A 14,612-nucleotide genomic window follows, 5' to 3' on the forward strand; every position below is an offset into this window, starting at 1 on the left:
ACAGCCAGCAGTCTCCTTTAAGCCACTGTATCATGAAGCATTTCTGTCTGTTCTAAACTACCACACTACCATGTCTTGTCTCTCCAAACTGCCTGTCACATGCCAACACCACACACTAGACTTTCTCTTTCTGGGCTCTCATATTTAAACCCTCAGAGCCCTTGACCAGGTCTCTCTGTGATGTGTAAGGCAGTTATTTACCTGCTGTCAAATGCCATGCACCCCACAAGTGACAGTTATCAATTGTGGACAAAGTAAAGCCCAACTAAAATCTTACACGTGGGATTAAAACAAAAACATATTTACAGAACAGAACCAATTTTACAAAGAAACCAAAACTTCCATTAAAGTTCAGACTAGTCATGGATTTTCTAGGTGGTCAAAGTGATCTTGAACTTCTGATCCTCCTCTCACTTTCTCATCAGTGGTAAAATTACAGAAGTATTTCACCACAGCCTGTCTAATGCAGTACTGGAAATTGAGTCCAGGGCTTTAAGCATGTAATGCAAATACTCTACCAGCTGAGCTATATATCAAACCCTATCAGTTTGTTTGTTATAATAAAGGAAAACAAAACAAACTACCTTTGTGCTTTCAATTCCAATATTCCTGTGGTCAGACAATGTATGGACAAGTATTGATTTATGAAGAAATATAGACACTATCATTCAGTCTTATCTCCCAGCTTACTATTGCAAGAGCCTTACCAAAATAGTTATAGTGAATAGACATTACACTGCATTGGATCACAGAGAGTTTTAACTGTGAATATTGATGAAATAATATTCTTAAGGTCAGAATAGCAACAATTTTAGAGAACAAGAAGATTCTTAAATACATTATCTTATACAAGAGTAATAAACTTTAAAATGTTGATAAATATAGCATACCAATATCATGGAATAACATCTATTTAATAAACTTTTAGTGGACACAGAAAACTCTCTTAAACCACAACATGCAAAACTGTCAATTAGACCTAGAAGAAACAACACATTCTTTAATGACTAGAAAAAGAAAAACATAGTAAATGAGCTGTCATATATTTTATGAAAATTTGAACATAAGGAACTGCCAAACTAAGGCCCTCACTAATGACACTGTCTGTAGTCCTGTCCTACTGAAGTCATAGTCTCTTTTAATAACCCATGAAAGCATTTTATGCTGAAGTAGAAGATAATACTGCAGTCATTTTAAAAATTTCTTATGAAATTGCAATTTAATTAGAATGTTTATTGACTTGGAAAAAGATTGTTGTTACTTATGCCTCATAACATTTTTATTAGATTCAAAATCAAATAGAGAATACTATTTTGAAATAACCTCTATAACAGTGAGATTTACATACCCTAAAGCAATACATAATACCTTGGCTATTAAAAGGAAACCAACCATTCTTCACAGGACTACTTCTGGCTTTTCCATTTTTAGCATAGTGTAACAGTGTTGTAAAATTCTTCTGAACAAATTACCTTGTATTCATTAAAAGTGGATAGGACTTATTGATAAAATGTGTAATATTAATTTTTAACATAGCACACATTTGTTACTGATTTGCATTTTCTCATGGTTCCACCAAATTATGAAGTTCACCATGATGGTTACAAAGCTCTCCTTTATCTTCTTGCATATTGTGTAGAACTTTTCTGCTTTTCTTTAGAGAATGCAAGGAAATGTTTTTCACATTCATATTTGGCATAGAAAAGAATAAATAGTAATCTATTTTTGAACACAGAAAAATTGGTTAGCATATTTGGTGAGGAACAAGGGCCAATTTATATTTTATTAAACATAGTATTACTAGTTCTCTGTGGAGGAGTTAGTGAGTCAAATTTTAAATGAGGAAGAAATATATTTACTGTGGTGGAAAATCCACAAACAGGAAAATTTAATTTATTAATTTTTGCAATTATTAAAGTTTTTTTCATTTTATTCTGTTAACATATTTCCAAATCTATAAAGAAGGTTTACATAATTTTATTTCTAAGAGGCATGATAATTACTAAGTCTACCTTAAATTAGAAAAAAAAATTCTTGTTCTAAAATTGAGGACAGAATTTGTCAAGCCTCTTTAAAACATTTTGATTAGTCCAATTATCTAAATTTTGTTTTGAATATAATCACGTATGTATGAAATTTTTTATACTGTTTCTCATCAGACCCATCATTAAGACTATAGAATTATGTTGTTGTTTTTTTCAATGCAGTTTATTCAGATGATTGAACAATCATCTGACCCTGGGGAAAGCCAGCCCACAGCTTAAATAGCCTCTGGGTAGCCAACCCCAGCATGCCATGTGGGCAATGCAGATAGGTCCACATACATGGAAGCAAGCCAGGTCTTCGGCCTTAGCCAAATGTGGAATTGTTCATGACAGAGAGCACTCACCATCAGGAAGGGAATGGACAGTTTTCCTCCACTTACCCAAAGAGATTTAGTTCATCACTTTAACAAAGAACATAGTATATGCTGAGAAGAGCTCTCACAGGCTTTGAATTTCTCTCCTTTTTTTTTTTTTCTCATGATTCTTCATTGTTTCCTTCATTATCCTTTCTCCATTTCTTGGTGAGAGAAGAAGAGGCATGGACTGTTTTACTGGAGAGCAATCCAGAGTGACTTATCTAGAAAGGATAGATGGCTTTCTTCTTTCAGTGTTGTAAAATACCTTTCCCATTTCCCATGCTTCACAGTAAGATTTGTTGTTATTTGCAACCAGTCATCTCTGTCTATCATTATAACACTGGAAAACAGACATGGATTAACCACTGTTTGGCATTCCTAATAGGATCCTAAGAAGTATAGTGTTCATTGCTTCTTACATTGGGTTTATTCTCTTACATCCTTCATCTTTGGGCTGAGCTGAAATTTCAACACTACATTGTGTTGAAATTTAAGTATAATATATATATATATATATACATATATATTTATCATATACAAAACACACACACACATATATATGTTTTGTAGTTTTCTCTTAATAAATTAATTAGAATTTTTATGTGTTTGTGGATATATCAGTATGTATGTGTGCACTTGCATAGAGGTACTTGTGAAGAGCAGAAAAAGGTGCTGGAACCACAATGAGGAAACCAAACCCAAGATTTCTGGTAGAGAAGCAAGCACTCAAGTTCTGAATCATGCATGGCTCTACACCAGCATTTCTTAATCTGTGAGCTGTGACCTCAGGTAACAAATAGCCCTTTGACAATAAAAAAACTGCAGTTATAAAGTAGCAACAAAAATAATTTTATGTATGAAGGCCACCACTACATGAGCAACTATATTAAAGTGTTGCCATATTAGGAAGGTTGAGAACCACTGCTCTGGAACTGTCTATTAATTTCTTAAAATTTTTGTTATATGATAAAAGAACCCACTTAATCTAAATATAAATATATTTATTCTTTCTGTGAATTTACACCTTTTAGAAAAAATATTTTTTACCTTTCACCCATTGAAGTTTCTCTTCTGGAAAGTGTGTTTGCAATGGAGAATAATAAATTCCAAATTAGACTTTCTGGTTTCTTTTCTAGTTTCTTGCCTTCGAAGATTCATGGCAAATTTGGTTCTCTTTTCATAAACTTATTAATGCTTCTTTACCTGTGATTACTTTGAAGTCCAGTCATGCTCACCTGCCATTTTATTTAGAAAAGTAGACATGTGTATGCACCTGTAACTGCACTCTCAGAGAGGTCTCAGAATCTCCCCTTGATAATCTTCATAATACCTCTTGATTTTCAGATCTGACTGCATTTCCATGTGATTTCTCTTTCTGAGCATGTTAGTATAGTTTTTGGAATCAAGACTGTGCTGTAAATGAGCTAACATGGTGTCATTATTATTATTATTTTTTAGTAACAAAATTTTAAAAATACTTTAATTTAGCAAAAAATAAAAGTTGACAGTGAATTTTGGAATTCTGATCAGAAAGAAAAAAAACATTCTAAACATTTTAATCCTGGATTATATTTGAAACACATGACCTTGCACAGAGCAAAGATGAAAACTGCCAGGGTTAGGGTAATGAAAGATAGTGACAATGTTAGGAAGAGAATATGAGAATATCCATTGCATTTAGAAAAATGTTGTGTGGGGATAATCTCCCAAGAACCTACATTATTCAGTTTAATTTAATGCATTATCTCACTAGAGATTACATTGGGAAGACAGTATTTTCTCTATGGAAATATCCGGTCTTCTGTGGAAGAAAATCCTAGCTCCGAAGATTATATTCCTTTCCTTTTTTTTTTTTTTTCAATGCAGTTTATTCAGGAACCTTGTACAATCATCTGACCCTGGGGAAAGCCAGCCCACAGCTTAAATAGCCTCTGGGTAGCCAACCCCAGCGTGCCATGTGGGCAATGCAGATAGGTCCACATACATGGAAGCAAGCCAGATCCGCAGCCTTAGCCAAATGTGGAATTGTTCCTGACAGAGAGCACTCACCATCGGGAAGGTGGAAGGCGGAAATCAGCTCCATCTTTAAGGCGCAGCATTCCGCAGCTCTCTACAGTTCCCCCTTTTTGTTTTAGACGCATCAGGCAAGAGTAGAGGTCTGATCTCTGACATTAGAAATAAATTGGGACTTTGTACTGATGTCCATTTAGGTGTAATCCACCCAAAGAGCATCAGACCCGTCTGATACCTTTTTCTCAGAGGCGGGACCTGGGGCATCAACCCGCATGCAATCAGACATGCTCTTTTCTGGGTCCAAAGCTGCTGACCCTGAGTGCAGTGCTTAGCCTCGCATCCTGAGCGTAACATTTTAGCTTTTGATGGTAGCCAACCATGCTTGGGGAGACTGTCCTGCTTCAATGGCTGTAAAGGCCTGAATGGTCATGGCTGCATTACGCTGTTGTGAGACTCTAATCTTGCATATATACCACAGGCAAACCAAGGAGACCATGGTGTCATTATTTTAATTCAAGCTCAATTTCACTTGTGTTTTAACTTTCCTTATGTATTTTACATCCTCAGTTTATTGTGTAGAATAATTGAAGTTACTATTGAGGTCCTTGTTACTTTTGTAGTCACTGGGTAAGAAATACAGTTATGACAGGTCTTGAATTACTCTTTTGTTTCTCACAACAATTTCTTTATTCTTACCATATTCAAATATTCATATTGAACCAAAACCAGTGTACCTCAACAACTGGTCTTCATGACAAAAACTTGCATGTCCTATCAGTGTTATACTTATTTTTAGCATTTTCTTCACTTCTCTGCACTATTGGAAAACACAGGATTTTGTAGTTGCACTGGGTATATAAGACTGGACTGAGATATATGTGTCTGTCATATTTATAGAGACTGTAATCACCCTAATCCTAATCCATACTTAATTCTAGACCCCTATTGTCAATGTATTTATAAATGAGAAATAGTTGGTAGGTATGTTTTTAAAATACATAAAAATATGATTTTCTTTTACTGAATTATTTTAGTATTGCAGTATTTCAAATGTATGAGTAGAAATATAAAAATACAAGAAATATATATCAGCCATTAACAAGTTTTAACAAATTAGAATTATATTTGCATAGTATATTTATATCTTGTAAAAAGGAAAATACTTCAAGATATGGGCAAAGGTAAGAATTTTTTGAGAGAGAAAAAAATAGCTCAGAAAATAGAAAGAATTGACAAAATGGGGGGGGGGGGATCCAAGATGGCAGTACCAACTAAGCAAGGGTAACCTGAACAGCATCTCTGCAATGAGAGCAGGGTGACCAGCAGGCTGTATACTGTATACACCAAAACCCCTACTTTTGTGTTTCTCAGGTGAGAAGAGAATGCACGGGGATACCCGAAGTTCCTTCTTCAGAGGACTGAGCTAATGCCAGGAAAAATTTTTCTGGTGTACTACCTGGCACTGCCACATCCCTAGGCCACCTGCCCAATCCCACCATCTGTAGAAACATTCCAATTGAAGGTCCCTCAAATCTGACCCTGCAGCCCTAGGTCACTCACCCAAACATACCATCTGTTAATATATTCCAGGGACCTGCTGTGCACGCGTGGGGATCCTATCCTTCAACCTTACTCCCTGCCTGCCAAACCCACCATCTGTGGATATCTTCCAGGACAGATAGCAGCAACACTCTCAGTTTTGCCAAGCAACTTAGCAGCTCAGACCTTGGGCACTCACTCTCACTGCCTGTGGGGTGAATATCTTCCTGTACTGAGGGTCGGCCTACTCTCACTGTCCTGTGGACATCTTCTGAGTACTTCCAAACTCAGGAGACCACACTCAACATAATATGGACAACTTCCTGGTCATAGCAGCTAGTGGTGCTCACTCATACCACACAGTGGAGGGGGTACATTCTGGTACTCTAGGGGAGGCATGGCTCTATTCTGCCTGCTCCCTACTGGTCTGGGTCATCCTGGTCACAGTTAGCCAGCATATCACAGACAGTAAATACAGTTGAGCTGAGCTAGGCATAAGACCCAGGTTCTATTCCCTACCATCTAAGGGAAGCCTGTTGGGCACTGGAGCAGCTCTAGGCAAAGAAATCTTTCCACCAGTGCCCCACCGGCCTGGCTCACATAGTCCAGAAACAACGATCCCAGTACAGAGAATGCAACAAAGCTGAGCTAGGCCTGTAACCTGAGTTCCACAGGCCTCCTAAGGGATACTTGAACAACTCTAGGCTCAGAGATATTCCTGCCTGCTCCCCAGCACCCTACACTGCCTGGGTCAGAAATAATTCAGCCAGCACAGCCAGTGAACCCAGTGGAGCTGAGGCCTGTATGAGGCCCAATTCCCATTCTCCATCTTAAGGAAGACTGCTGGACACTGGAGAAACTCTAGACTCAGAGATCTTTCCACCTGTGCCCAGCTCCCTGGGTCATAAACAGTGAGCAAGCAGAGACACTGAATCAAGTGGAGAGTACTCAAGAACCCAGAGACAGATGGATCCAGTTTGCAGCACAGGTTCCAGGAGGTCAAAGCTGCAGACAACCAGATGATTAGAGGACTAAGTAAAAAAAAAAAAAAAAAGGCAACAAAACCCAGTACATCATGGCTTCACCAGCATCTCCAAAAATCAACGGATATTCTATTGTAGCTAAAATATAGGAAAATGATCTTAAATCTATAATTATGCAGTTATTTAAGGGGCATAAAAAGGAAATGAACAACAACAAAATAGAAGCCATCATAGAAAGACAGTAATCTACATTCAAACAGATGAAGGAAATGGTGCAAAACATGAAAACAGAATTAGAATCAATAAAGAAAACACAAACAGAGAAAACCCTGGAGCTGGAGAACTTAGAGAAGAGATCAGGAAAAAAAGACGTAAGCATCAACAACAGGACACAAGAGATGGAAAAAAAAAATCTAAGGCACTGAATATCCAATTGCACAAATTGATCCATCTTGCAAAGAAAAAATAAAATCAGAAAAGTTGGAAACACAAAACATCCAAGAAATAAATGACACCACAAAAGACAAAACCTAAGAATAATAAGAATAGATGAAAAAGAAGATTACAGGCTCCAAGGCACAGAAAATATTTTTGAGAAAATCATAGAAGAAAATTTCCCCAACATTAAGAAAGAGATGCCCATAAACCAAATAGACTATAACATTAAAGAAACTCCTTCCGTCACACAGTAATCAGGACACTAAATCTGCATAACAAAGAAAAATATTAAAAACAGCAGGGGGAAAAGCCACATAACAAATAAAAGCCTATCTATCAGAATCACACCAGATTTCTTAACAGAGACTATGAAAGCCAGAAGGGCCTGGGCAGATATCACAGGGACACTAAGAGATCACAGCTGCCAACCCAGACTACTAAATCTGAGAACACATTCAGTCAACATAGATGGAAGAAACAAAATATTCCATGACATAACTAAATTTAACCTTTTTTTATGCAGCAACCCAGCCCTGTAGAAGATAATAGAAGGGAAACATTAACCCAAAGAGATCAACTATAGCCTAGAAAATGCAGGATAAAGACACCATCACATCAAGAAAACAAGCACACAAACACACAATCACCACCAACTTCACAATAAAAGGAACTAACAATCATTGGTCACTAATATCAATTAACATCAATAGTGTCAACTTTCCAATATAAAGACACATACTAACAGAATGGTTGTGGAAACAGGAGCCAACATTCTTCTGCATTCAAGAAACACACCTCTGTAACAAAAATAGACACTACCTCAGAGTAAAGGGCTGGAAAAGGTTTTCCAAGCAAACAGAAACATGAAGAAAGATGGAATAGCCATCTTAATACCTAATAAAATGGACTTTCAACCAAAATTAATCAAAAGAGATGGAAAGGGACATTACATTCTCATGAAAGGAAAAATGCACCAGGAGGACATCACAATCCTGAACATCTATGTACCAAACACAAGGCTTCCTGAATTTGTCAAAGAAACATTATTAAAGCTTTAATCACACATTAATCCGAACACCTTGATAGTGGGAAACTTTAACACCCCACTCTCAAAGGGACAGATCATTGAGATAGAAGCTAAACAGAGAAATAATGACTGCTACAGAGGTCTTAAATCAAATGGACCTAATAGATGTCTACAGAACCTTTCACCCAAACACAAAAGAGTATACCTTCTTCTAAGAACCTCATGTAACTTTTTCAAAATTGATCATATAGTCAGGCACAAAGTAAGCCTCAAAAGATACAAGAAGTTTGAAAGATCCTCGTATCATATCAGACCACCATGGTCTAAAAGTACACCTCAACAGTGAAAGAAATAACAAAAAACCTACACACACTAGAAACTGAAGAACTCTCTAGTCAATGACAACTGGGTTAGGGAAGAAATAAATAAAGAAATTAAAGAATTCCTAGAATTCAATGAAAAAAAAAGTTACAACTTACCCTAACTTATGGGACATAATGAAAACAGTGCTAACAGGAAAGTTCATAGCACTAAGTGCCTTCATAAAAAATTCAAGGCATCTCATGCAAGCACACATGAAAGTATTAGAAAAAAAATAAAAAAGAAGCAGACACACCCAAGAGGAATAGACTGCTAAAATAATCAAACTCAAGGCTGAAATCAATACATTAGAAATAAAGAGAACAATTCAAAGAATCAATGAAAACAAGAGGGGGTTCTTTGAGAAAATCAACAAGATAGACAAAAACTTACATTAACTAAAAGGCAGATAGAAATTGTCCAAATCAACAAAATCAGAAGTTAAAAGACAGACACTGAGGGAGGAAGTCAAAAGAATCATTAGGTTCAACTTCAAAAGCCTGTATGCTACAAAATTTGATTATATAAATTAAATTGACAATTTTCTTTTTTTTTAAATTTCTGTTTTTTTTATTTTTTTTTTATCAGTTACATTTTATTAACTGTATCCCAGCCGTGTCCCGATCCCTCATTCCCTCCCAGTCCCTCCCTCCCTCCCTCATCTCCACCGTGCCCCTTTCCAAGTCCACTGATAGGGGGGACCTCCTCCCCATTCATCTGATCCTGTTTTATCAGGTATCTTCAGGACTGGCTGCAAAGCCCTCCTCTGTGGCCTAACAGGACTGCTCCTCCCTTCGGGGGTGGGGGTGGGGAGGCCAAAGAGCCAGTCATTGAGTTCCTGTTAGAAATAGTCCTTGTTCCCCTCACTTTGGGAAACCAATTGGTTACTGAGCTACCACAGGCTAGATCAAAGCAAAGACTCATGACCAAACCTTTGGCAGAGTACAGGGAATCATAAGAAAGAAGGGGAGTTAGTCTGGTGGGGAAAGGATAGGAGCTCCACAAGGACCAAATATATCTGGGCACAGGGTCTTTTCTGATACTGACATTCAACCAAGGACCATGTATGGATATAACCTAGAACCTCCAATTTTCTTTTTTTATAATTTTTTTTATTTTTATTAATTACACTTTATACACCCTGCATTCCTCCATAAGCCCCTTCTTCCTCCCCTTCCAGTCCCACCATCCCCCCCACTCTTACACATGCCCCTCCCCAAGTCCACCAATAGGGAAGGACCTCCGCCCCTTCCCTACCATCCAAGTCCAACAGATCATATCAGGAGTGGCTACATTGTCATCCTCCATGTCCAGGTAAAGCTGCCCTCCCCTCAGGGGGAAGTGATCAAAAGCAGGCCAACCAGACTATGCCAGAAGCAGTCCCTCCTCCCATCACCATGTAACCCACTTAGACATTAAACTGCCATGGACCACATCTGTGCAGGGGCCCTAGGCCATATCCATGCCTGGTGCTTGGTTGGGTTATGAGTCTCTGGGAAGACCCCTGTGTTCAAATTTTCTGGTTCTGTTGCTCTCCTTTTGGGGTTCCCGTCCTCTCCAGATTCTACTATTTCCCACTTCTTACATAAGATACCATGCAGTCTGCCTGATCATTGGCCTTAAGTCTCAGCTTCTGCCCCAACAGTCCTTTGGGCAGAGCCCCCCAGAGGCCCTCCCCAACAGACCCCTAGGCTGTTTGGCGCCTTCTTCATCTTCTGATGCCCATCCTCTTTAACCTTCGGGATGAGGATTGAGCATTCTAGTCAGAGTCCTCCCTCTAGACCAGTTTCTCTATATGTACAGATTTTAGTAGGTTTATCCTATATTATATGTTTATATGAGTGAGTATATACCTGGTGTGTCCTTCTGCTTCTGAGACAGCTCAATCAGGATGATCCTTTCCAGGTCCCACCATTTACCTGTAAATTTCATGATTTCCTTATTTTCCATTGCAGAGTAATACTACATTGTGTAAATGTACCACAATTTCTGCATCCATTCTTCAGTTGAGGGGCAACTGAGCTGTTGTCAGCTTCTGGATATTACAAATAAGGCTGCTACAAACATGGTTGAGCAAATGTCCTTATTGAGTACTTGAGCCTCTTTTGGATATATGCCTAAGGAGTGGTATTGCTGGATCTTGAGGAAGTACTATTCCTAGTTGTCTGAGAAAGTGCCAGATTGATTTCCAGAGTGGTTGTAAATTTTACATTCCCACCAGCAGTGGAGGGGGTTCCCCTTTCTTAATAACTTCTCCAGCATGTGTTGTCACTTGAGTTTTTCATCTTGGCCATTCTGATGGGTGTAACATGAAATCTCAGGGTGGTTTTGATTTGCATTTCCCTGATGGCTAATGACATTGAACATTTCTTTAAGTGTTTCTCTGCCATTTGATATTCCTCTACAAAAGATTCTCTGTTTAGCTCTGTTCCCCATTTTTTAATTGGATTACTTGGTTTGCTGCTTTTCAGCCTCTTTAGTTCTTTATATATACTATATATAAGCCCTCTGTCAGATAAAGGGTTGGTGAAGATTCTTTCCCAATCTGTAGGCAGTCATTTTGTTTTGATGATGGTGTCCTTTGCTTTACAGAAGCTTTTCAGTTTCATGAGGTCCCATTTATTGATTGTTGATCTTAGAGCATATGTTGTTGGTGTTCTGTTTAGGAAGTTGTCTCCTGTGCCAATGAGTTCAAGGGTATTCCCCATATTTTCTTCTAACTATTTAATCTGTCTGGTTTTATATTGAGGTCTTTGATCCACTTGGACTTCAGTTTTGTGCAGGGTGATAAGTATGGATCTATTTGCATTTTTCTACATGTAGACATCCACTTAGACCAGCACCATTTGTTGAAGATGCTGTCTTTTTTCCATTGTATGGTTCTGGCTTCTTTTTCAAAGAGCAGGTGTCCATAAGTGTGGAGATTTATTTCTGGGTCTTCTGTTCAGTTCCATTCATCCACCATTCTTTTTCTATGCCAGTACCATGCAGTTATAACTGTTGCTCTATAGTACAGCTTAAGATCAGGGATGAAGATACCTCCAGAAGATCTTTTATTATAGAGGATTGTTTTAAGAATTCTGGGTTTCTTGTTATTCCATACAAAGTTGAGAATTTTTCTTTCCAGGTCTGTAAAGAATTGTGTTGGAAATTTCATCAGGATTGCTTTGAATCTGTAGATTGCTTTTGGTAAGATGGTCATTTTTACTAGGTTAATCCTGCCAAGCCATGAGCATGGGAGATCTTTCCATCTTCTCATATCTTCTTCTATTTCTTTCTACAGAGACTTGAAATTTTTTCATATAAGACTTTGACTTGTTTGCTTAGGGTTACACCAAGGTACTTTATGTCATTTGTGGCTATTGTGAAGGGTGCTGTTTCCTTAATTTCTTTCTCACCCCTTGTCTTTTGTATACAGGAGGGCTACTGATTTTGTGAGTTAATTTTGCATCCAGCCACTTTGCTGAAAGTGTTTATCAGCTGTAGGAGTTCCATGGTAGAGTTTTTGGGGTCACTCACATATACTATCATATCTACAAATAGTGATAATTTGACTTCTTTCTTTTCAATTTGTATCCCCTTGATGTCCTTCAACTGTCTTATTGCTCTAGAAAGGACTTCCAGAATTATGTTGAAGGGATAAGGAGAGAGTGGACAGCCTTGTCTTGTCCCTGATTTCAGTCGGATTGCTTTAAGTTTCTCTCCTTTAAGTTTGATGCTGGCTATAGGCTTGCTGTATATCGCCTTTATTATGTTTAGATATGTGCATTGTATCCCTGATCTCTCTAAGACTTTAAACATGAATGGATGTTGGATTTTGTCAAATTCTTTTTCAGCATCTAAAGAGATTATCATGTGTTTTTTTTTCTTTCAGTTTGTTAATATGGTGGATCACGTTGATGGATTTCTGTATATTGAACCATCCCTGCATACCTGGGATGAAGCCTACTTGGTCATAGTGGATAATATCTTTGATGTGTTCTTGGATTCGGTTTGCAAGTATTTTGTTGAGTATTTTTGCATCAATGTTCATAAGGGAGATTGGCCTGAAGTTCTCTTTTTTTGTTTGGGTCTTTGTGAGGTTTAGGTACCAAGGTGACTGTGGCTTCATAGAATGAGTTTGGTAATGTTGCTTCTGTTTCGATTTTGTGGAATAGTTTGAAGAGAATTGAAGTTAGCTTTTCTTTGAAGGTCTGTTAGAATTCTGTGCTGAAACTATCTGGTCCTTGCCTTTTTTTGAATGGGAGATGTTTGATTACTGCTTCTATTTCCTTGGGGGATATAGGACTATTTAATTTATTTACCTGGTCCTGATTCATCTTTGGTAAGTCAAATCAATCAAGAAAATTGTCCATTTCATTTAGATTTTCAAATTTTGTGGCATATAGACTTTTGAAGTAAACCCTAATGATTGTTTGGATTTCCTCATTTTCCTGAGTGTCTGTAGTTATGTCCCCCTTTTCATTTCTGATTTTGTTGATTTGGATGGTGTCTCTCTGCCTTTTGGTTAGCTTGGCTAAGGGTTTGTCTATCGTGTTGATTTTCTCAAAGAAGCAGTTTTTGGTTTCATTGATTCTTTGAATTGTATTTTTTGTTTCTAATTGATTGATTTCAGCCCTGTGTTTGATTATTTCCACCCATCTACTCCTATTTGCTGTGTCTGCTTCTTTTTCTAGGGTTTTTAAGTGAGCCATTAAGTTGCTTGAATGAGCTGTCTCAAATTTCTTCCTGAAGGCACTTAGTGCTATCAACTTTCCTCTTAGCACTGCTTTCATTGTTTCCCACAAGTTTGGGTATGTTATGTTTTCATTTTCATTGTGTTCTAGAAATACTTTAATTTCTTTCTTTATTTCTTCCCTGACCCAGCTGTCATTAGTAGCAAGTTGTTCAGTTTCCATGTTTGTGTAGGCTTTTTGCTATTTCTGTTGTTGTTGAGGTCCAGTTTTAGTCCTTGGTGATCAGAAAGGATACAAGGAATTATTTAAATCTTCTTGTATCTTTCTAGGCTTGCTTTATGACCAAGTGTATGGTCTATTTTGGAGAAGGTTCCATGAGGTGCTGAGAAGAAGGTAAATTCTTTTGTGTTTGGATGTAAGGTTCTGTAAATGTCTGTTAGGTCCATTTGATTCATGACGTCTGTTAGAGATATTGTTTCTTTGTTTAATTTCTGTTTTGTTGACCTATCCTTTGATGAGAGTGGAGTGTTGAAGCCTCCCACTATTAATGTGTGGGCATCTATATGTGGTTTAAGTTTATCAATGTTTCTTTTACAAATGTGGATGCCCTTGTATTTGGGGCATAGATGTTCAGAATTTGATGTCTTCCTGGTGGAATTTTCCCTTGATGAGTATGAAGTGTCCTTCCCCATCTCTTTTGATTAATTTTGGTTGAAAGTCTATTTTATCAGATATTAGAATGGCCACTCCTGCTTGCTTCTTGGATCCATTTGCTTGGAAAGCTGTCTTCCAACCCTTTACCCGCAGGTAATGTTTTTCATTTTGCCTGAGGTGTGTTTCTTGTATGCAACAGATTGCTGGGTTTTGTTTATGCATCCATTCTGTTAGTCTGTGTCTTTTTATTGTAAAATTGAGTCCATTGATATTGAGAGAGATTAATGACCAGTGTCTGTTAGATCCTTTGATTTTGATATTGGCTGTGGTCATAAGGTTGTATGCTTGGTTGCTTTTTGTTTTGCTGTAGTGAGGTTAATTATTTCTTGTGTTTTTTCTTGAAAGTAGTTAGTTTTCTTTGGTTGTATTTTCCCTTCTAGTATCTTCTGTAATGCTGGATTTGTGTGTAGGTATTGGTAAAATTTGTTTTGTCATTGAATATCTTCTTTTCTCCATCTATG

Source organism: Meriones unguiculatus, chromosome 15 (assembly GCF_030254825.1).
Source record: "Meriones unguiculatus strain TT.TT164.6M chromosome 15, Bangor_MerUng_6.1, whole genome shotgun sequence".
NCBI lineage: Eukaryota > Metazoa > Chordata > Mammalia > Rodentia > Muridae > Meriones > Meriones unguiculatus.